Genomic DNA, 22,963 nt, shown 5'->3' on the forward strand with positions numbered 1-22,963 from the left:
AAACCTGGCTCTGACTGCAATGGTCCTAATTTTACATTGTTTCCTCACTGTCGCTCTGAATGCACACAGTTCATCACATGGTGCAGGATTTGTCCAGTGGATCCTGTGGAGGGGGCGCCGGATGCTGCGCCGCTCCCGTCTTGGGTATCGCCACCATGGGTTTGGGCCGCAGGGCAGGGGGCTTGAGCTGCACCCCCATGCGCGGGGCCACGGCGGGTTTGAAGGTGCTCATGGTATCGCTAGAGGAGCTGGTGCTGCGGCGCATGGGCGGCTCCGTCGGGGCGGGCCGGGCCGGAGCAGGAGCCCGTGCAGTTGGCTGAGGGACTCGGTGGAGCTGGCCGGTGTGGGAGCGTAAAATATGCCTTATTGATGAAACACAAGCAGAATGAGTGTGTGAACTGTTTGTAAAGCCATTTTTACTTTACTTAAATTAAATTATAACTTCTGGTATTTCTGTATAGCTTCAACAAGGGGGTCATTATGGAGCCTCAGAAAACTTCCAAGGGTTTCAAATGAGACAAAACAAGTTTTAAAATAATCAACAACAACAACAACAAAAAATTGTAAAAAAATTTTCCTCTTCCCCTGATTACTATACCTAAAATAAAATAAAAAATATATTTTTTTGAATTAGAAAAACATTCAAAGAAAATATAAACTGAATACGAAAATATTTTTTTCTAATTGATCCCTAAAATATTTTATTGGGTAGAAAATGCTCTTTGTGCGCAAAAATATTTGTAAAAGTTTTTATTCAGTAATAATCACAAATGACAGGAAATTAACTTTCCTGTCATTTGTGATTATTAGCCTATACTGAATAAAAACTTTTAATAGGAAATTCACTAGGGTCTCAGCAAACCTATTTAAAATAATAATAAAATATAAAGACATGGACATTTCTATAATTCATATAAATATCCAAATCATTTTACTGGGTAGAAATTTATCTTTGAGAGCAAAAATATTTGTAAAAATCATGTAAATTAATTTGTCAAAAAGAGTGAGAAGCCTAAAGAATTTTAAAGAAAAGCATTTTCTGGGCCAGCAAGTTTCAATCACTTAGAAGCCTATGGAGAAGTGATCCAGCTCTCAGATTTAATCAAAAATATCTTAATTTGTGTTCCGAAGACGGGGTTGGAACAACACGAGGGTGAGTAATTACTGACAGAATTTTCATTTTTGGGTGAACTAACCCTTTAAGAGTTTTTCTTTATTTCTTCTGTAATTGTGATTGTTAAAAGTTCATGTCGTTATCGTTTTGTTCCTTTAATGTTAGGGGTATTCAAGATTTAACTAAACGAAAGGCTGTTTTTTTGTATTGCAAGAGATTTAATGTAGATTTTAATTTTTTTACAAGAGACTCATGCTTGTTCTTCAGATGTGAATTTTTGGAAGTTTCAATGGGGCAGCGAAATTTGGCATTCTTTTGGAAGTAATCACTCAGCAGGAGTTGCAATTTTAAAGGGTTCATTTAAAGGTAAAATTGTTTATAGCAAAGTTCACATTGGGTAGGTGGATAATTCTAACAATATCCATTGATGGGAAATTTTTTTTGTTAGGTAGGCCTACTGTATATGCTTCAAATATTACAAAATATAATGTTGATTTGTTCTCTGATATTGAAAATGAGATTAAGAAAGAAAAAGATTCCATGATATTGAAATAATTCTAGGTGGGGACTTTAATATTGTCCCAGATGTTAAGATGGATAGAATTCCTATTCCAATTGGACCATCTACAGGTGATTCAGAGCTATCTGTATTTTGTGAAAATGTAGGGGTAATTGATATATGGAGATATAAACACCCACATTTGAAAGAGTACACATGGGGTAATAGGGATAAATCTTAACAGTCAAGAATCGATCTTTGGTTCATTTCTAATTCATTTGAACAAATTACAAACAGAGTATCAATTGAACCATCGATATTGTCTGATCACAAAATGATTTATCTTTGCATCAAAGGGAATAATGAAACTTCATATAAAGGCTCTTAGACTTATTGGAAACTTAATAATAGATTATTGGAAATTGATAGTTTTCCACATGAAATTAAGAAGATAATACAAACATATTGAAATCAAGCTTAGCGAACAAATTTATACTGTAAAAATTGGGAGCTTATGAAGTTTCAAATTAGACTTAGTGCAATTGATAAAGGCAAAGAAGTTGCAAAGTCTAATAAGTCAAAGGAAGAGGAAATTATTAGAGCTATTTGTAACATCACTAATAATACTGATGGGAATTCTAATTTGTTAATGAATCTGCAGGCTGAGTTAGATAAATTATATATAATCAAGGCAAAAGGAACATTTGTTAGATCACGAAGACGTTGGTTAGAGGAAGGGGAAACTAATTCCAGATACTTTTATAATTTGGAGAAAAGAAATGGAGAGTATACATCTATTAGAAAGCTTAATATTAATGGCCATGAAACACAGGACCCTATTATTATTTCAAAATATGTTTCAAATTTTTATGGTAAATTATATTCCAGCAATGCATGTTCTGTAAACAAAATAGATGATTTTTCAAAGCCCGCTTACTTGGACATCAGTGTGTGTTTTTCCCCTCAAATTATAAATGGTTCGCTAGTACTTGTGTATTTAAATGCCTGAAAAAGAAAAAAAAAGACATTATTTGGTTGAAAACTGTCTGAACGTGTGATAAATGACAACTGACACACAGTGCAGTGCAGAGAGCTCTCTGGCTCAGTGCCAAACGTGCGAAAGCAGCGCTGATCAGCGCTGTGATCATGCGTCAGTGAGATACAGTGCTATACTACAGTGATTATTACAACTCTGATCTGTGGTTTTAGAAGGTAGGTCAAGTCTTTCCAAGTCACTCACACAGGGCTCAAGTCCGAGTCAAGTCGCGAGTCATTGTTGTCAAAGTCTAAGTCGAGTCGCAAGTCATCTTTGATTATGGCAAGTCGAGTTGCAAGTCATCAAATTTGGGACTCGAGTCCAAGTCAAGTCCAAGTCAAGCGACTCGAGTCCACAACCCTGCAATTTAACATGACTTTATTTTTTAAAACTCTTAAATTCTTCGGTTTTGGGGACAAATTTCAAAAAGTAATCAGAACCCTATATAATAAGATTCCCAGCTCTGTACAATTGGCATTATGGAACTTCTCATAGATTCGAAATTAAAAGGGGTATTCGACATATGAATACCTGCCCTATTAGTCCATTACTTTTTTTGTTGGTTACACAAATTATGGCCATTCATATTAAGAAAGACATTTTTCGCGGTTTTACAATAGGAGATACAGAAATTAAATGCACACAATTAGCTGATGACACTACTCTTTTCTTAAGAGACTGAAGTTGAAAAAGCAATTAATTCCCGTGCAAAAAGTTATCAAATATTTGGGTATTAAGATTTCAAAAAATAAGGAAGTCAGGAATGAGTTAAACTTCACTCCCATCATTCAATCATTTGTAAAAGAAACTGAATTCTTGGCTGATGAGAGATCTCTCTTTCACTGGTCGTGTGTTATTGGTTAAAGCTGAGGGTTTATCCAGGTTGGTTTATGCTGCTCAAGTGTTAGATGTCCCCCCCTCATTAATTAAAATGATAGACACCAAACTCTTTAAATTTATTTGGAAGAACAAATCACATTATTAAAAAAGAAAATATTTGTAGGTCAAAAATTGAAGGAGGATTGAATGCTTTGGATGTTAAGACCTCTAACACGATATTTAAAATAAAATGGCTCCAAAATTATTAAAAAAAAAAATAAACAAAGTATATGGTATACAGTACCTAATTTTATATTTCAAAAAGTAGGTGGTATAGAATTTATACTGAAATGTGATTATGATGTTAACAAAATACCCATTAAACTTGCAAGTTTCCACAAACAATCATTACCCTCATGGACCCAATGGTCTCCAATGTCCCAAGACCCAAATGTTTTGGAAAGAACTCAGTAATTACTTGCAAAGAAAAGTTATGACTCTTGTTAACTTTGAAGAAATTGATGTTATGTTAAAATGTTTTTCATTTGAGGGTGATACAAATATTTTGTTTATTTTAGATTGAATTGTTATAATTGCCCGTTACTATATTCACAAAGTCAAATGTAATGGAAAACTACCACATTTTGAACATTTTAAAATTGAACAATGTTAAAATATATTTAGAAACAATATCCAAAAGTAAAAACCTAAAAGCTAGGAAAACTACACAGCTGTTTGACAGGTACAGGTGTTTTTTTCTTTTTTCTTTTGGCTATTTTTTTTTCTTTTTTCTTTTCTTTACTCCTGACATGTATGGTCATATGTACTCTTGTATGTAAATTATGTTTTGTTCTTGTTAAAATGCAATCAAATAAAAATTAAAAATAAAATCAGTTGTCACCCAAAAGTTCAGGGGTCAGCGGCCATTTTGACGTCAAAATAGCTGTATTATTTATATGTAATTTGTAAGTTTACCCAGAGACAATTTATATAAGAGACATGCCACTTCCTCAATCCTCAATACAACTATATAAGGAAAACCATAGACAGTATAAGAAGATTACAGCGCAGTCTTGCCCTCCGCAAAATGGCGGACGCGATGACGTATCGCAGCAACGTTCCAAAGCGGCCAATAGGGCGTCTATGTATTTATTATGTCTATGTGTCCGATCTGATTGGTTAATAATAATCCTATTTCAGTATCTTGCCGCACTATTGGCTCGACTTATATAGTAGGCAACCGCGTTTGCCTGCATATTTACGGGTCGTGCAATATAATTTCGGGGGGAAATGTGCAATAAATGGGAGTGGCAACACTTTTCATATCGTTGAGAATAAAACAACCGTCCCAAATTTACAAATCCAGGTTCTCCCTCCATGGGGATCATCCATTTCGAAAAGTAAAGCAGATACGGACCCTCGGCCCACGCGAGATGCAATGCGATTGGTTGCTGGACCAGTCAATGGAATTAATCTGTGTAAATCCTATTATTTTAATAATAAAAAATCCTATTATTTTAATAGGATTTAAAATTGCCTAGTCATTAGATTTGTGAATTCTCTTTCTGAAAAACAAAATTATATCATTAATCTTTTAATTATTTTGGCGAAGTTTTATATTCATTAGACAAAAATAACTCAAAAGAAACCCTCCTATATTACCTTTTATAACACTGATCTCACAATATACTTAGAATATCTTTTAAACATGAGATCACAAAACAAAAAGCTTATAAAAACAATACAAATTTTAAAGCTTTTCAAATACATATAACTGCCCTGATATTATAAACTTTCATTTCTGTATTTATTATTTATTTTATTATTATTATGTACATTTATACTTTAGTTGTTGTTGTTATTAATACATTTTGAATTGTATTTACAGTGCCTTGTATTCATTTTGTTTTTTGTTGCATTGTACTTGAAATGTTTGTAATTTAACTAAATAAATAAAAAGCACAATATGTTATGTATACCGTACGTAATAAGATACATTTCTAAAATCAATACTTTCAATATTCAATACTTTCAAAACATTTTTTAAGCAAATCTGGAGGCTAATGAAATGAAACAGATGAGAATCATTTTCCCATCTAAATACAGTTGATTTTATTGTAATGTGATGAATCAGAAAAAAAAATATATATAACATTCGCTTAGGCTGTTTTTTAAATGGACCAAAATAAAGTGAAACCAAAGTAACAATTTGAAGTGACCAGACCACTGACATTGATAATGAATATTATAAACAAATATATAAGATGGCACCACAAGACGACTTTCACTTGCAGAGCAAATTTAGCACGTTTATAGTTAACTGGGTAGCAATTGTGAACAATTTTAATAGAGAATTCAAAAATAATTTGGATTTCTTCACCACTACGGTTAGATGGCGTATTAGTGATACTGAAAGCTGATTGGCCTTGATATATATGCGGAAAAGGGCCAATTTAATTATTAATTTATATGATGTCCGATTTATATGATGTTTTTGTGCGCATTTTCCACGGGTTTTAATAATAAAACTGGTCTGAAAGAATGAATATCATATTAAAGAAAACGTCAACATTAAGGTTGCAATTATTTAATAAATCAGAGTCGATGTGCCCGTGCATGCGTGATTCGAATTTTAGTTGCTAATAGCGACGCATTTTATGAATCTGAACAATCTGCATATATCTAGCTACTCCGCGATCGACCGCTGTCTGTTGGTTGAGAGACGAGGCGAATTGACAGACTGACTTTTGCTGAGCGAAACTTGAGACTTTTAACCTGTTTTTTGGATTTCTGAGAGGAGACTTAACGTTATATTCTTGAAGGACATCGGAGGATAACTTATATCCTTTTTGAAAGCGTCATATAATTTCTGCTAATACTTTTGTTTGATATTTTTTTTTAGGGGAGTAGCTGCTAACGTTAACGTTATTTCTGAGGAGATTTCTGTTGTATTGTATTGTGTTGTCTTGTATTTTGTACCATTTTATTGCAGTTTGGGGAGGTTGGCGATGGCTCGTCGTAACCACATGATGGGCGAAAGAGGAAGTGAGTGCTTTAATTTTTAATTTATTTGTTATGGTGTGTTGTACAATGACTGACTGATCCCATTTGATCCCATTTATTTGATTCCTTGCTTGTGAAATAAACTTGAATTGAATTTGAGTAACTTAACTGAAGTAAAAATCTGTAATTGACCACAGACATTGATTATTGATTATTATGATTAAACTAACGTTATGTGATATGTGAAATATTCCATCCTTAGAGCACTCCAGATCCAGGAGAGCTGCTTTCGGTCAGACGGCTGGTCAGGAGGTTTGGAGGCCCGATTCTGATGACCGTGATCAGGATCCGCTGCCCAGAGATGGACAAAGTAAGTTACACAATTTCCTTACTTGAGTGAAAGTAAGTTACAGATACTTCTGGTCAAATATTACTCAGTTACAAGTAAAAGTTGAAAAGACTGATTTTTACTTGAGTAAAAGTACAGAAGTAGGCCTACTTGTTTTTAAAAGTATTTAAGTATCAAAAGTAAAAAGTAAATGTCAATGCATTGTTTTATTATTGTTTGTAATACGTATAGTACATTATGCCTCTGAATCTATGCCTGCCTACCTACCCACCCTCATATCAATATGAAATTTATTTCTAGAACACAGTTCCTGTAGTGGGATTGAATGTGAGATTGAATAAGTGCTCTCAATAACGTCCACAATAGTTTCGGCTGTTCCCTCAAATAGTGCCCTATTTAAAAAAATGTGGCTTTTAGGATGAATATGTCAGCCACTGTTATAAGCTAGTGTGCTCCAAAACAATGACAAAATGAGCATTTAGAAGACCAAACCCAACATTGAAAATGAAAGTCAGATTGATGTCAGAATCCAACTACTTTCTACTCAAGGACCTTGACAGAAATGTAACGTTAGTGGAGTAAAAAGTATGATATTTGTCTTTCAAATGTAGTGAAGTTAAAGTAAAATGTTTCCAGAAAAAATAATACTCAAGTAAAGTACAGATACTCAAAAAGTGTACTTAAGTACAGTACTCAAATAACTGTACTTTGTTACTGTCCACATCTGCCGCTGCCAGACCCGATCCAGATCCAGAGCCAGGATCGTCCTGGATATTTACCTTCTCTGTCTTCTGAGTTTTCTGTTTCTGTGTCCACAGGTCAGGCTCACGGGGCGACGGCGAAGCAGAACCCAGATGTTGGACGTCCGTCCACTTCATCTAAACACTCTCGCAGAGGTCAGAATAGGCTTTTAATAAAGATGTAATGGCTTAGTTTCTATTTCTATTTTCAATGGCTGATTTGTCAACTAAACCAACTAAAGTACGGTAACACTTTATTTTGATGGTCCCTTTTGAACAATCTGTCGACTATAAGTAACTTTGCAACTACATGTCGACTAACTCTCATTAGAGTATATCAGTAGACTCTCTCCTTAATATCTGCAAACTCTTTATTGTAATGCTCCACCAACAGACACTCTACTGACAACAAGTAACTTTTCAACTACATGTCAACTTATTCTAACCCTACCAGTCTATTAATACTCTAATGAGAGTTAGTAGACATGTAGGTGCAATTTTACTTATAGACAACTGAATGTCTGTTGGGAGGAGCATTTTACTATTAAGATTTGAATAGTAAAATGTAAGTTATGTCATTGGTTAATTTGATGTCAGAGATGGGTCTAATAGTTGTTTTCATTCGTTTTTTCTTCATTTCAGAAAAAGCTCCAGAACATAGGGAGAGACTTTGCCTCAGGATCTGGAAGGCTACGAAGGGTGTTTTCAGCTGCTGTTTCTGTGGTGCTGTGACTGTTGTGGAGCCTTTCATTCCTGAACCATCGTCACCTGCTGCAGATCACTCCGGTGTCAAGCCAAATAATGGTAAATCATTATGTCTCCAACATTATTTTAAACAGTATTATCTTGTTTTCCACTCAAAATAAGGCTTGTTTTTACAGAATATTAAAATTATTTCCCCCATTATAATATTATTTTCTCGACCAGCACTGACATTTTTAAAATAAAACAATGGATTATAAAATTATAAAATAGAATGTTCCTTTAACCAAGATAAAACATTTTTGAAACGGTGAAAAAACTGGACGTTTTGAACGTTCAGGGAACATTTAGAAATAATGTTTTCTTAATTGAATGGGAATGTTAGCAAAACGTTCTCAATAAGGCATGAGCTCGATGGCTGTCTGACACACACCCGAAACACACGCACAGAATGCCGCTTCACAGACAGCATACGATCCAGAAAAGAATTCAATTTCACCACTTATTTCTCTTGAATTGTCAAAAACATGCAAAATTGTCAAAATGGCTGTCGTGCCGAGTATTACAGAGTCAGTTATGTCATAAATAAGACATTGCTATGCATTTAATAAATGTCGGTGTTTAATAAAATATATCAATATTTAGATATGGCCCATATGATCTTTACCATTACAAAAACTGAGCCACATGTGCCAGAGTTGGCCAAATGAAGCCTGGAAATGTATGTTTTCTTTTTAATTAAAGATCAGATAAAATAAGAAAAATAACTTTAGCGTTGAATCGGAATCACCAGGCTCCACCCTCATAATCGTGATAATAGTGAAATGAAATTACTATTACTATTGTGAAATAATATGTTGGGACATTTATGCAGGCATTAAGCAGAAGTCAGGTGGATAGCGTGAACAATTCCCATTACTTTAGATCTGTAACTTTACAGATAAGATTTGAATAGTAAAATGTAAGTTATGTCATTGCTTAATTTGACGTCAGAGATGGGTCTAATAGTTGTTTTCATTTGTTTTTTCTTCATTTCAGAAAAAGCTCCAGAACATAGCGAGAGACCTGGTCTTTGCCTCAGGATCTGGAAGGCTACGAAGGGTGTTTTCAGCTGCTGTTCCTGTGGTGCTGTGACTGTTGTGGAGCCTTTCATTCCGTCACCTGCTCCAGATCACTCTGGTGTCAAGCCAAATAATGGTAAATCATTATTTCTCCAACATTATTTTAAACAGTATTATCTTGTTTTCCACTCAAAATAAGGCTTGTTTCTACAGAATATTAAAATGATTTCCCCCATTATAATATTATTTTCTCGACCAGAAAAAGCTCCAGAACGTATGAAGAAACCTGGTCGTTTCCATAAGCTCAGGAAGGGTGTTTTCAGCAGGTCTTCCAGTGGTGCTGTGACTGTTGTGGAGCCGTTTATTCCTGAACCATCACCACCTGCTTCAGATCACTCCGGCGTCAAGCCAAATAATGGTAAATCATTATTTCTCCATCATTATTTTAATTAACTGCAGATGTTTTGTTATTGGATCATTCGTGCCGCGAGATGTTTTATAGGGGGCGGTGAAAAAAGTCAGGCACCGAAAGTTGCGTTCTTATTCGGTCTCGATACTACCGTTTACGTCGGAACCGGTTCCCTATTGGAACCGGGTTTCGGTACCCAACCCTAATCATTGCTTAATTTGACGTCAGAGATGGGTCTAATAGTTGTTTTCATTTGTTTTTTCTTCATTTCAGAAAAAGCTCCAGAACCTGGTCGTTCTCTCAAGTTCTGGGAGGATACGATGGGTGTTTTCAGCAGCACTTCCAGTAATTCTGTGACTGTTGTGGAGCCTTTTATTCCTCCAGCAGATCCTGTTCCTGAAACATCATCACCACCTGCTGCAGATCACTCCGACGTCAAGCCAAATAGTGGTAAATCATTATTTCTCCATCATTATCATTAACCCTACCAGTCTACTAATACTCTACTAATACTTTAATGAGAGTTAGTAGACATGCAGGTGCAATGTTTCTTATAGACTTATAGAATGTCACCAAAATAAAGTGAAACCAAAGTAACAATTTGATGTGACCACTGACATTGATAATTAATATAATAAAAAAAAGTAATAAAAAATCCAAACAGTTTTTGATGTCTGAAATGTTCCATCCTCAGGAACTGTTTCCATAGATTCCTCTCCGGGCATCACGTCATCCTCAGCTTCCTGGTCCGACAGCCTCGAAGGGTTTCTGTGTCCTCCGCTGCCGGGTCAAGTTCCTGTCGAGCCAACAGAGACATCAACTGGCCGAACTGTTCAGGGTGCCGCGGAGGCTTCTCCAGTGAACAAGAGCTCAACAGGTGAGACTGAAATAAGGCTGGGCAGTGCAAAGTCTACAGAGAGAGATTTTGCTATTTCATGCATAACTGAGTCAAGTTTTTAACACGTCCGATCACATTTACTGTTGCTCGACCAGCACTGATATTTTTTAAATAAAACAATGGATCTAGCAAGCTAATAATTGTCTCATGTTTTTCTGTTTGTTTTTCAGAGTCCTTTGAGTCTCTCTATAACATGGAAAAGTTAATTGGATCCGGAGGATTTGGCAGAGTGTTCCTGGGAACACGCAAATTTGATGGCAAAAGGGTAAATCTTACTGAATTGTACAAACATTTTGCTCTTGCATGCATCAAAACACATTTAAAACAATTTACAAATGGTTTAATACTTAATACAAGGCCAGATGCTTGAATACTGTTACTGTTATTGAAACAGTTTTTTTTGTTTGTTTTTTGCAGGTTGCCATCAAGCAGTTACGCAAGATTGACAACAATCGTTATCTTAATATTGTAAGTTGGCCAAAACCTGAATGTGTATAGAGTTGTTTAAGTGCAGATTACTGTAGTTAATACACCCGTAGGAAGCATTAGGTATAAATGTGATCAACAAATAAGCCTAGAGGCACCAAATAACTTTGAGCTGAAAAGGCTCTTTTGAACGCATCTAAAAAGATCAAAGAATAGTACATTTCAAAATGATGTTTTCTTCAGATTTTTACCCAGCTAACCTTCTGTCTGCTTCTTCTCTCTAGCCTGGGAATCCCGAACCTCTCGTTACAGAAGTGGCACTGCTGTTGCTGATAAAGCGAGAACCCATAAGCCCCTTTGTCATACAACTGCACGAGTGGTTTGAACATCCTAGATCATTCACTCTGGTTATGGAGTATCCGGAGCCCTGCCAGACCTTGCTGGACTCAATGAATCGTCAACCTTTGAGTGACTGTCTCTTACGGGTCATCATGAGACAGGCTGTGCGGGCAGTGCAACACTGCATCCGTTGTGGGGTTTTCCATAGTGACATTCATACGAAAAATTTCCTGTGGAAGAAAGACACGCTACATCTCAAGCTGATAGACTTTGGCTGCGGTCAGCTAGTTAGTAGTGAAGGCTGCGAGAGCAACACATACGAGGGTGAGCATTTTGGGAGTGTGGAAACCTGAAGGTAGTGACTTACTAATTATTTGATGATGCTTGAAAAAAAAAAGCTCAACAATGTGCAAATGTCTTTCTTACAGGAATGAATGGATACCGCCCACCTGAAGTCTTTACAGATCCTCGATTCCACGCCGTCCCAGCAAATGTCTGGTCTCTAGGAGTGCTGCTGTACGAGTTGTCGAACGAATGTCTTCCTTTTGTTAGTGTAACGGAAGTCAAACGAGCCAAAGTTACATTTGTAAACCCCGACTTATCCAAACGTGAGTGAATAATGATGATAACATTGAAATCAGAATTTTCATATATAGCTCAACGTATAGCGAAAGCCATCGCTGTTTTCAAAAATGCCAGGTCACATGGTCATGACTAACCAGCTCTCTCCTTATTAAAATGTGTACAGACTGCAGGGATCTGATTAGACAGTGTCTAGCGAGGGATCCAACTAAACGCCCCAGCTTAGAGCAGATGTTACAACATCAATGGATTGATTGTGATCTAGATTGGAGAAGTTTAGGAGACTCATTCAGATGAGGCAGTATAACAGGTAAAGTAGGATTATTATCTTTTGTCTTAAATTCTGGATTATTTGTAGTGAGATTTTCAAATTTGTGTTCATTGTAATGTTCTTGTTATAGTCAAATCACCTATATAGCTATATCATTTATATAGCGCTTGATACTATACAGATTGTTTTAAAGCTGCATCCCTGAAGTAAACAGGAAAATAACAGAATCAGTAAACCAAACAGAATTAAATTCTGTTCTAGCTCTAAAAAAACATTCATGAGTTGACTTGTTCATATTCTCTTTGTTTTGGATAGGAAATAACATACTTGCTGAGAGCTCTGAGCTCGAGACTTGACCCGAAGCCTGAAGTCCAACACCAACCTGACAGAAACTCAGAGCCTTTTATTCCTCCAGCAGATCCTGTTCCTGAACCATCATCACCACCTGCTCCAGATCCGTCCGGCGTCAAGCCAAATAATGGTAAATCATTATTTCTCCATCATTATTTTAAACCACATAAGTTCACATCACCAGACTTCATCTTTGGAGTCATTTCATAGTGTCATTCTACGGTTTGCCCCCAAAAATGTGGCGTTCCCATTTCTTGGAATGTTGTGCAGGTCATTTAACTGCTGTTAAAATAACTTTACATCACTATAGGCTATTTTCCTGAATTGTGTCTGTGCACTTGCAGTGTCACGGTTCATAGATCCAATGTCTCTCTCTAGTCTCGTGCCTTGTTGTTTACGTGTGTGGGTGTGTCCGGATCGTTACGGTTGATCAGTATCCAGCTGCAATCACTCATCATCACCAGCTGCCACTCATCTCATCTCCTATAAATGCTCACCACTTTCTCATCTCCTTTCTCAGATCATTGTATGAAGTCTCTGTGTTGTCTGATCCTGTTCCCGTGCCTCGTGTCCCGTCTTGAGTTCCTGTGTTCCGGTTTCGCGTCTTGTTGGATTACGTTTCATGTCTGGATCAAGTCATCACTCATCAGAGCACGCTGCACTTCATCCATCACTCCGTGTCTGACCATCAAAGTCCCTGCGCCACCGCCTGCATCACCCGGATTAATTCATCATCATCAACACTATTGACTATTAATAAAGAGCTTTTACTTGCATATTGTGTCCTCGTTTCTGACGTAACATGCAGACTATACCTGGCTGCGTTTCATTACAATGAAAATGCTGGTCTTGCACAAGCAACATCATCAATATTGATGAACTTTCAGACACTGTTTCGTCCTATGTTACCTTTTGTGTGGATACTGTTATCCCAGTCAAAACCATTATCACTTTCCCCAACAATAAACCATGGGTTACCAAAGATCTAAAAACAGTGATTAATAAGAAAAAAAAGATCTTCTTTACTGGTGACTCATTGGAGAGAAAGTCTGTATCCAGAGAGGTTAGGGCTGAAATAGTAAAAGCCAAAAGTAAGTATAGGGAAAAAATAGAAAAACAATATGTAAATGGCGACCTTAGGTCAGCATGGCGTGGGATTAATCAGTGTGGTAATGAACCCAAGCAGCAGATCAGCCTTAACAGTGTTCAGGATGACTGTTTGCCTGATGCTTTTAATACTTTTTTTTTACTATTTGAAACGTCTGATTTCATGCATGATGTCTCCAGGTTGAAAAACTCCTTGACACCATGTAGGCAAGGCAAGTTTATTTATATAGCACATTTCATACACAATGGCAATTCAAAGTGCTTTACATAGAAGAGATTAAAATAATAAAAAGAAATAAGAATAATTAAAACAGTTTAGAAAAATAAAATACAGTACTTTTAAAAATAAAAAAAGAATATTATTATAGATCTTTCCTTCAAAGGATTCCCTTAAGACTTAAATCTTTCCTTCTTTTAACCTTCAATCTTCTTACGACTTCCATCTATCAACTTTCCTTTAACTTTCTTTTCTCCCTCATTTACTCACACGTTCTTTTCACTTTCTTTAGCACTACGTTCACATTCTTTCTCAGACGAAAACTTTAATATCGTCATTTAAATACTGTTCTACTTTCAAACCCACATTAATACACGTCACTTTCACCTCCATAATTATTTCTCATTTGACAGAAAATAGGTGTGTAAAAATGGTCTAGTTTACTGTTAGATGACCCCATGTTTGGCTGAATCCCCTTTCTGGATTTAACTCTCTTGACACGTGTCTTACTAGTCCGTCAAACGTCTTCAACAGACCCGATTTTTTCACCCAAAATCGGCCAGGTTTTAGCAAATATGCTCTGTGATTATCTGTGATTATGGTTTTACTCAGAATCTTCTCATGAGCACTTTCTAGCGCTTGATTACTGTTAGATGACCCCATGTAGTGATATTAAAATATCTCAAGAACAAGTTGAGGTTCTATTTAAGAAAACAAAAAAGAGGAAAGCCTCAGGCCCAGACCTTATCTATGGTCACACATTACACCACTGTGCTGGACAACTCAGTGGTGTTTTTTCCCATCTTTTTCAAATGTGTGTTGATAACTGCAAGCTCCCAACTATTTGGAAATCTTCCATTGTTATTCCTATCCCCAAAATCAATAGAGCTAGGGAATTACAAGATTTCAGACCTGTGGCGCTTACTTCCCTTGTAGTAAAAAACCTTGAGAAAATCCTAAAAGAAGAGGTTCTCATCTTGGTCGAGGGCAAACTTGATTCTCTTCAATTTGCCTATCAGAGGAATAAAGGTGTGGATGATGCTAAGCTTTTTATCTTGGACACACTTTAGAAGCATTTGGAGAAACCCCAATCTCATGCCAGGCTTTTATTTGCTGACTTTTCATCAGCTTTTAACAAAATGCAGCCTCTCATTTTGATTGAGAGGCTTGCTTCTTATTTTAATCTGCCCGATCAGCTTTTAGCCTTGTTCTTAAATTTTCTGACTGATAGGACACAGAGGGTTTTAGTAAATGGGGTTACTTTAAAAACCCAAGTCTCCAACACAGGTTCCCCACAAGGCTGTGTACTTTCCCCGCTACTGTTCATTTTATACACGGATAGTTGTAGTAGGTCTCTTAAAGAGGATAGTTTTCTTGTTCAATTTTCTGATGATACTGCTCTGCTGTCACTCCTCCATGGCACAGAGTCAGATCACGGACGAGCACTTCCTGATTTCGTTAAGTGGTGTGATGACAGCCTTCTTGAAACTAAGGAACTCATTATCGATTTTAGAAAAAAAGGGACAAATACTTCAGTATGCAGGATCCATGGCGAGGATGTGGAGATGGTAAATTATTATAAATATCTGGGTACGGTTTTTGATTCAACTGAAGTTTGAAAGGAACTCTGAATCAGTGGTCAAACGGGCCCAGCAGAGAGTACATTTATTGCGCAGGATAAATTCCTTTGGGGTTTCTAAATCTATACTGTGCACTGTGTATTTGTCTTATATTGAGAGCCTTCTTACTTTTTCTTTCATTTGTTGGTTTGGTAATATTTCAGTGAAGGACCGAAACTGTTTAAATAATATTGTGAAAGTCTGTTCCAAAATGATTGGAATCCAAATGTGCGACTTAAATTCTCTTTGGGAGAAACGTGTTCTTCAAAAAGTAAAAAGTCTGATGAACCAACATCATATTCTGGGAGATGAATTTGTTCTTATGCCATCAGGTCGGCGTTACTTGCAGCCCCCTAGAAAGACAAACCGTTATGGAAGATCATTTATTCCTTCAGCAATTATGCTGTTAAATATTGAGCTAAAGAAATAATTATGGACTGATCTGTTCTTGACACTATGCACTTTAGGAGCTTTTTTCTGCTTTTGATGTCTTTTTATTTATAAACTGTCTTTGGACCTGGACCCTATCATGTTACCCTTGTTATATACTACATGCTATGGCTGTGTGAATGGTTGTATGTTTAGATGGTGTACTGTAGAAACTGAATTGCCCTTTGGGGATTAATAAAGCTATATGTATCTGTATCTGTATCAACAGGACATCCACTATTCAAAGTGAACTTTCCAAAGGCCAGGAAAGGACAATGCACGATCAAACAAGTGAAGACACCACCAACATTCAGTAAGTTACTTTAATTTTTTTTTTTTTATATATATAAAATGAAATATAAATTAACAGTGTTATTGCAAGTTTTCCTGAAAGTTAGGGTAAAATACTTTAATATCTACAAATAAATTTTGTTTTATTGCACAGAGTACCTAGATGACCTACAGGACCTAATATTTGAGCATGTTTTTGTGGACCCTGCTCCATACATGGATGAGGTACTTAAGATACCCATACCATCAGACCTTTGTGCGGAGTATGAGCGGCCAGACAAGGAGGAGGTCATCTCCACCATGGTGTCCAGATTCAATCATCAGCTGGTAGGAAACCAACATATCTGCCCTGATCATCTGGAAACTCACGGCGAACCCTCTTCACCACACAGGCTGGAATCACGACACGTACCCGACGGCCAAGGAAACCCCAGCACCAGCTCACAAAGGAGCGATATGCCAGAAACCTGTAACGACTAAAACACAGGCACATGTACAATGTACAGATAGTACTTTATTTTTCAGCAATGTTTTTTTGTTTTTTATAGCACAGCCTATGCTTCATTTTGTGCTTTCTTATAATTCTATGAAGACTCCTGAAGTTATTTCTTACTGTTTTAGATAAAATGTCAAATATTCACTAGTTTGTTTACAGTATGTATTGGTTTTGTAGAATCTGCTATGTTTATTTAATTACAAGAATATTTATACAAATTGTGAAATCATTTTCTTGCATTTGACTTTGTTTAAATTCCCGAAGAAATAGGTGATAAAGTGTTGTATTAACTCAATATTCCAGGTTTTTAAACTATGGAAACTTTTAGCTAATGCCTTTTTTGTTGTATTGATGTATTTTAGTTTTGCAAAATCATCTGCTGAAGTCTATTGCAGATATAGATATTCATACATGCGTCTAAGGTTGCAGACGCACAGAGCACTTGCTCTCTAAAGTTCAGGGACAGGCTTTGACCGTTCCAATATGGCGGACGGCTTACGGCCCAAAGAAAGCAGCCGCTAATGAGTCCTCTATGTCTTTATGTCTATGCATGCAACTCCAGGAAACCATGCAGTGGGTCACCATGGCTACCATAGCTGCTAGCTGTTCTTTTGAGGTTTTAATGGCAGTTGACAAACAACGAATTTCGCAAAAACTATAAAACTCAGTCTTACGCAAACCTGAAAAATAAACATTTTAAAATGCTCTCTGTAATACTTGATTCTGGTTAATGAAACATTTGTACTTTTCCCCTTAAACATGACCCCAGTCAACCATTTCCTTCCTGCTATAGTTTCCAGTTTGACGTGTCTCACATCACATCCTCTTTCTTTTCACACATAAAAACATTAACATTAGCTGCCAGTAGGCAGGCAAGAGGAATTCTGGGAGATGGCTGAGATCTTATTCTTTTTAACACTTCCAATAAGTGAATCGAAGCAAAAAGAAGAATCATCTATTTTCCCCTCTATATTTCCTCTTTGTGTGATTTCATGCCATCCCTCATCACTATTTAATGCTGATCTTTTGGTGATAATTCCACTTGTTATAAATGATAATATTGTTAATTACAAGACAAATGTATATGTTACAACAAAAATAAGAGTTAGACTAAAAGAGGCTTGTGGCCTGGCCATCATAGTATAAGAAAATAAAAGTTTGTTTATGATTAGCATGAAATTAAAACTATAAGAAGCATGATTACAGGTAGCATCTCATTATTATATTAAGTTCTTAGCAAATTCTTACCGCTGAGCTGTGATTTATAATATTGGTTCAATTTGAACTGGTAAATGCTACGGTGTATCTTCAATAGAAGGGTTAAAAAAGCCATTGGAACAAACACGTTTAACCAGATCTTGTTTTTCAAAATGCTCTGACACTCCTTCCTCCTTAACAGTGACAATTGGGAAACAACCAAGTCCAGACTGGGAATTCATTAAGCCACTGTCTTTGTTTTTAAGCATCATATTGAAGAGTGTTTAATGTCATGTGTCACCACATACAATCTTATCCTTTGAGAAAACAACACGGTCCAAGGAGGAAGAGGAGGAACAAGCCAACACCTCAGTGAACTGACCAAACTATGTTCTTTATTAGAAAGACTGAGCAGTCCTCCAAAAGCTCTACAACTTGTTAGGATGTTACATGCCAAATATACAGTCTTACATAAAAGTGCAATGTCACAATGGCTAAGCAGTATTTTTATTATTTGATCATTCTTACAACTTAATAAACAGAACAACGTTAGTAATAATTTAATCCCTAGCAACTCGGTATACTGGATCTGAAATAAGAATGCCACGGCACAGAGGACGTTTGTATGAAGTTCCTCTAAAACAGTTTTTAAAGGCACTTTCACAAGTACATAGTACAGAGATGTACGTGGACACACTGATAAAACAGCAATGAAATACATACAGAGATTTTGCTACTGTGTGTAGTTTTGCAGGGAGAACATTTCTCAAGGCTTAGCTGAGAGACATAAGATCTCAAATATCAACGTAATGTACACTCTTAAAAAATAAAATAAAATAAAAACACCACTTTGTAATCGTTTTTAATATCACTCAATATAAATTGGTAATCAAAAGGCTTTAGTATGTTCCTTTTACATGTTTAAAAACAGGCATTGCTTATATTGTCTTAAAGTTTCTCCCCTTGGTTCAGCGATGGACAATTTCATAACATCATCCAAACATATTTCATAGCATATTCTACCTAAATAGGAGTAAACTGTTGTATATTTATCAGTGAATACAGTACAAGTAACACTAAACTATTGCCAAACTGTCATAATAATGTGAATGTTGATGCACAGATAACATAAGATTGATATACTGTATACAAAATCCCAGATTTTTTATTTTGGAGTGCAAATACACTGGAGTGACTGATGCTATACATATTTATTTGTCTTTGGGTATGTCATGTGACTGACTTCATTTGGGTGTGGTGCTGTATGTGACATTATTACAAAGGGTTAATGGGCCACTAGCACACATAAGAAACAGCACTATCTCACGAAAGTACTGCCGTAACAGTCTCTGAGTCCATGGCTATTGGCATCATTCCCTTGTTTGGTGAAACAACAAGAATTATTGCCTTAAAAGTTTCTAGAAAAGCACTTGCATATGACAACTAAAAGGATTATCGTTCATGCTTATAGGGTAGAACCGAGCCGAGGGCTTTAGACAGCTAAGCAGACAAAGAAATGATTCTCGTAGCCTATCCGCATCAAACTCTAAGCAGCACTTGAAGAACTTTACTTTTTTGGCAGCTAGACTTTACTATTCACAGATTACATCTAATTAAGCAGAGAGATACTAAAAAAATAATGTTTATAGTGAGCAGTTGTTCCAAATTGGCCTGGGAGAAAGTAACGTACATAAAAGACCCACAAAATAAAAATAAAAAGGTTTAGTGGATGTACATTTATATACACAATATATATTTCTTTCATTCTAAATAAGAAACTGAGTGAAGTACAAAAAAAAAAAAAAAGTAAGCGGATGTGGTTTACGCAAACTCCCTGGGCATATATTCAAATATTACTATCAAAAATATAATATTCAAAGCAAAGCCTTGCTAATTCAACTTAGAATCATTCAACATCAACAGCCAATCAGGGCGGGCAAAAGATGTGACATCACATGCCCTTATATGGCAGTGCGTTTCCAACCTCAACATTCCACACATCATCACTTCAAAGAGTCGTGACCAGAAAACACTCTTGAGATGTAAAGACACATTTCCCACAATCCTTATGCTGTAAACAGAGAAACCAAAGACCCTGCTTAGTTTCTGTATAATTCACATTTAACAGTTTTTCTAGTGGATGTAAACAGCTGATATTTAAAAAGTCACCCTAAGAATATAGGAAGCTGTAGTGATTTGTTGCTTTCTTTAATATCATTGAATCTATTCACACAGAGTATTGCGGAAACAAATAAGGTGTCGGACAAGCATGCAAACAGTTTTTGGATACACATAAATAGCTTTCTGTTAGTCGCAGGTGTCTTTCGAATATATTTAAGAATGTCCGTTTGAATTCACTAAACAGGTCATGAGAGAAAATGTAACTCTGAAATAGTAAACACCTGTTTAAGTAACTCTTCTGAACCATGCTTAGTAACCGACGTTATTCTAGTTTATTAATAAACCCTAAAATAGTGTTGGAATTCTATACACACACTGTTTTAAACTAACACCTCATTAATGCTGACCATTTCTAGTATCTTTAGTTAGCCTACTTATATTTGCTTTAGTCCACTCTCTAAAGCGAATGAAATGTTGCGAAATGTTCAATGGCATTGAAATCCATCCACTAAAAACCTGGCTCTGACTGCAATGGTCCTAATTTTACATTGTTTCCTCACTGTCGCTCTGAATGCACACAGTTCATCACATGGTGCAGGATTTGTCCAGTGGATCCTGTGGAGGGGGCGCCGGATGCTGCGCCGCTCCCGTCTTGGGTATCGCCACCATGGGTTTGGGCCGCAGGGCAGGGGGCTTGAGCTGCACCCCCATGCGCGGGGCCACGGCGGGTTTGAAGGTGCTCATGGTATCGCTAGAGGAGCTGCGGCGCATGGGCGACTCCGTCGGGACGGGCCGGAGCAGGAGCCCGTGCAGTTGGCTGAGGGACTCGGTGGAGCTGGCCGGTGTGGGAGCGTAAAATATGCCTTATTGATGAAACACAAGCAGAATGAGTGTGTGAACTGTTTGTAAAGCCATTTTTACTTTACTTAAATTAAATTATAACTTCTGGTATTTCTATATAGCTTCAACAAGGGGGTCATTATGGAGCCTCAGAAAACTTCCAAGGGTTTCAAATGAGACAAAACAAGTTTTAAAATAATCAACAACAACAACAACAAAAAATTTTAAACAATTTTTCCTCTTCCCCTGATTACTATACCTAAAATAAAATAAAAAATATATTTTTTTGAATTAGAAAAACATTCAAAGAAAATATAAACTGAATACGAAAATATTTTTTTCTAATTGATCCCTAAAATATTTTATTGGGTAGAAAATGCTCTTTGTGCGCAAAAATATTTGTAAAAGTTTTTATTCAGTAATAATCACAAATGACAGGAAATTAACTTTCCTGTCATTTGTGATTATTAGCCTACTGAATAAAAACTTTTAATAGGAAATTCACTAGGGTCTCAGCAAACCTATTTAAAATAATAATAAAATATAAAGACATGGACATTTCTATAATTCATATAAATATCCAAATCATTTTACTGGGTAGAAATTTATCTTTGAGAGCAAAAATATTTGTAAAAATCATGTAAATTAATTTGTCAAAAAGAGTGAGAAGCCTAAAGAATTTTAAAGAAAAGCATTTTCTGGGCCAGCAAGTTTCAATCACTTAGAAGCCTATGGAGAAGTGATCCAGCTCTCAGATTTAATCAAAAATATCTTAATTTGTGTTCCGAAAATGAACGAAGGTCTTACGGGGTTGGAACAACACGAGGGTGAGTAATTACTGACAGAATTTTCATTTTTGGGTGAACTAACCCTTTAAGAGTTTTTCTTTATTTCTTCTGTAATTGTGATTGTTAAAAGTTCATGTCGTTATCGTTTTGTTCCTTTAATGTTAGGGGTATTCAAGATTTAACTAAACGAAAGGCTGTTTTTTTGTATTGCAAGAGATTTAATGTAGATTTTAATTTTTTTACAAGAGACTCATGCTTGTTCTTCAGATGTGAATTTTTGGAAGTTTCAATGGGGCAGCGAAATTTGGCATTCTTTTGGAAGTAATCACTCAGCAGGAGTTGCAATTTTAAAGGGTTCATTTAAAGGTAAAATTGTTTATAGCAAAGTTCACATTGGGTAGGTGGATAATTCTAACGATATCCATTGATGGGAATTTTTTTTTGTTAGGTAGGCCTACTGTATATGCTTCAAATATTACAAAATATAATGTTGATTTGTTCTCTGATATTGAAAATGAGATTAAGAAAGAAAAAGATTCCATGATATTGAAATAATTCTAGGTGGGGACTTTAATATTGTCCCAGATGTTAAGATGGATAGAATTCCTATTCCAATTGGACCATCTACAGGTGATTCAGAGCTATCTGTATTTTGTGAAAATGTAGGGGTAATTGATATATGGAGATATAAACACCCACATTTGAAAGAGTACACATGGGGTAATAGGGATAAATCTTAACAGTCAAGAATCGATCTTTGGTTCATTTCTAATTCATTTGAACAAATTACAAACAGAGTATCAATTGAACCATCGATATTGTCTGATCACAAAATGATTTATCTTTGCATCAAAGGGAATAATGAAACTTCATATAAAGGCTCTTAGACTTATTGGAAACTTAATAATAGATTATTGGAAATTGATAGTTTTCCACATGAAATTAAGAAGATAATACAAACATATTGGAATCAAGCTTAGCGAACAAATTTATACTGTAAAAATTGGGAGCTTATGAAGTTTCAAATTAGACTTAGTGCAATTGATAAAGGCAAAGAAGTTGCAAAGTCTAATAAGTCAAAGGAAGAGGAAATTATTAGAGCTATTTGTAACATCACTAATAATACTGATGGGAATTCTAATTTGTTAATGAATCTGCAGGCTGAGTTAGATAAATTATATATAATCAAGGCAAAAGGAACATTTGTTAGATCACGAAGACGTTGGTTAGAGGAAGGGGAAACTAATTCCAGATACTTT

General features: G+C 36.0%; 1 long non-coding RNA gene across 1 annotated transcript in view; it reads left to right on the forward strand.

The window, feature by feature from the left end:
• Positions 1-22,963, forward strand: part of LOC309508264 — a 96,425-nt gene that overhangs the window by 27,462 nt on the left and 46,000 nt on the right. The window contains exon 3 of the long non-coding RNA XR_014209434.1: positions 14,374-14,571. This is a non-coding gene — a long non-coding RNA (uncharacterized lncRNA). The remainder of the gene's footprint in view (positions 1-14,373; positions 14,572-22,963) is intronic.

This window comes from Leuciscus leuciscus, assembly GCF_965113295.1.
Source record: "Leuciscus leuciscus genome assembly, chromosome: 10".
NCBI classification, from domain to species: domain Eukaryota; kingdom Metazoa; phylum Chordata; class Actinopteri; order Cypriniformes; family Leuciscidae; genus Leuciscus; species Leuciscus leuciscus.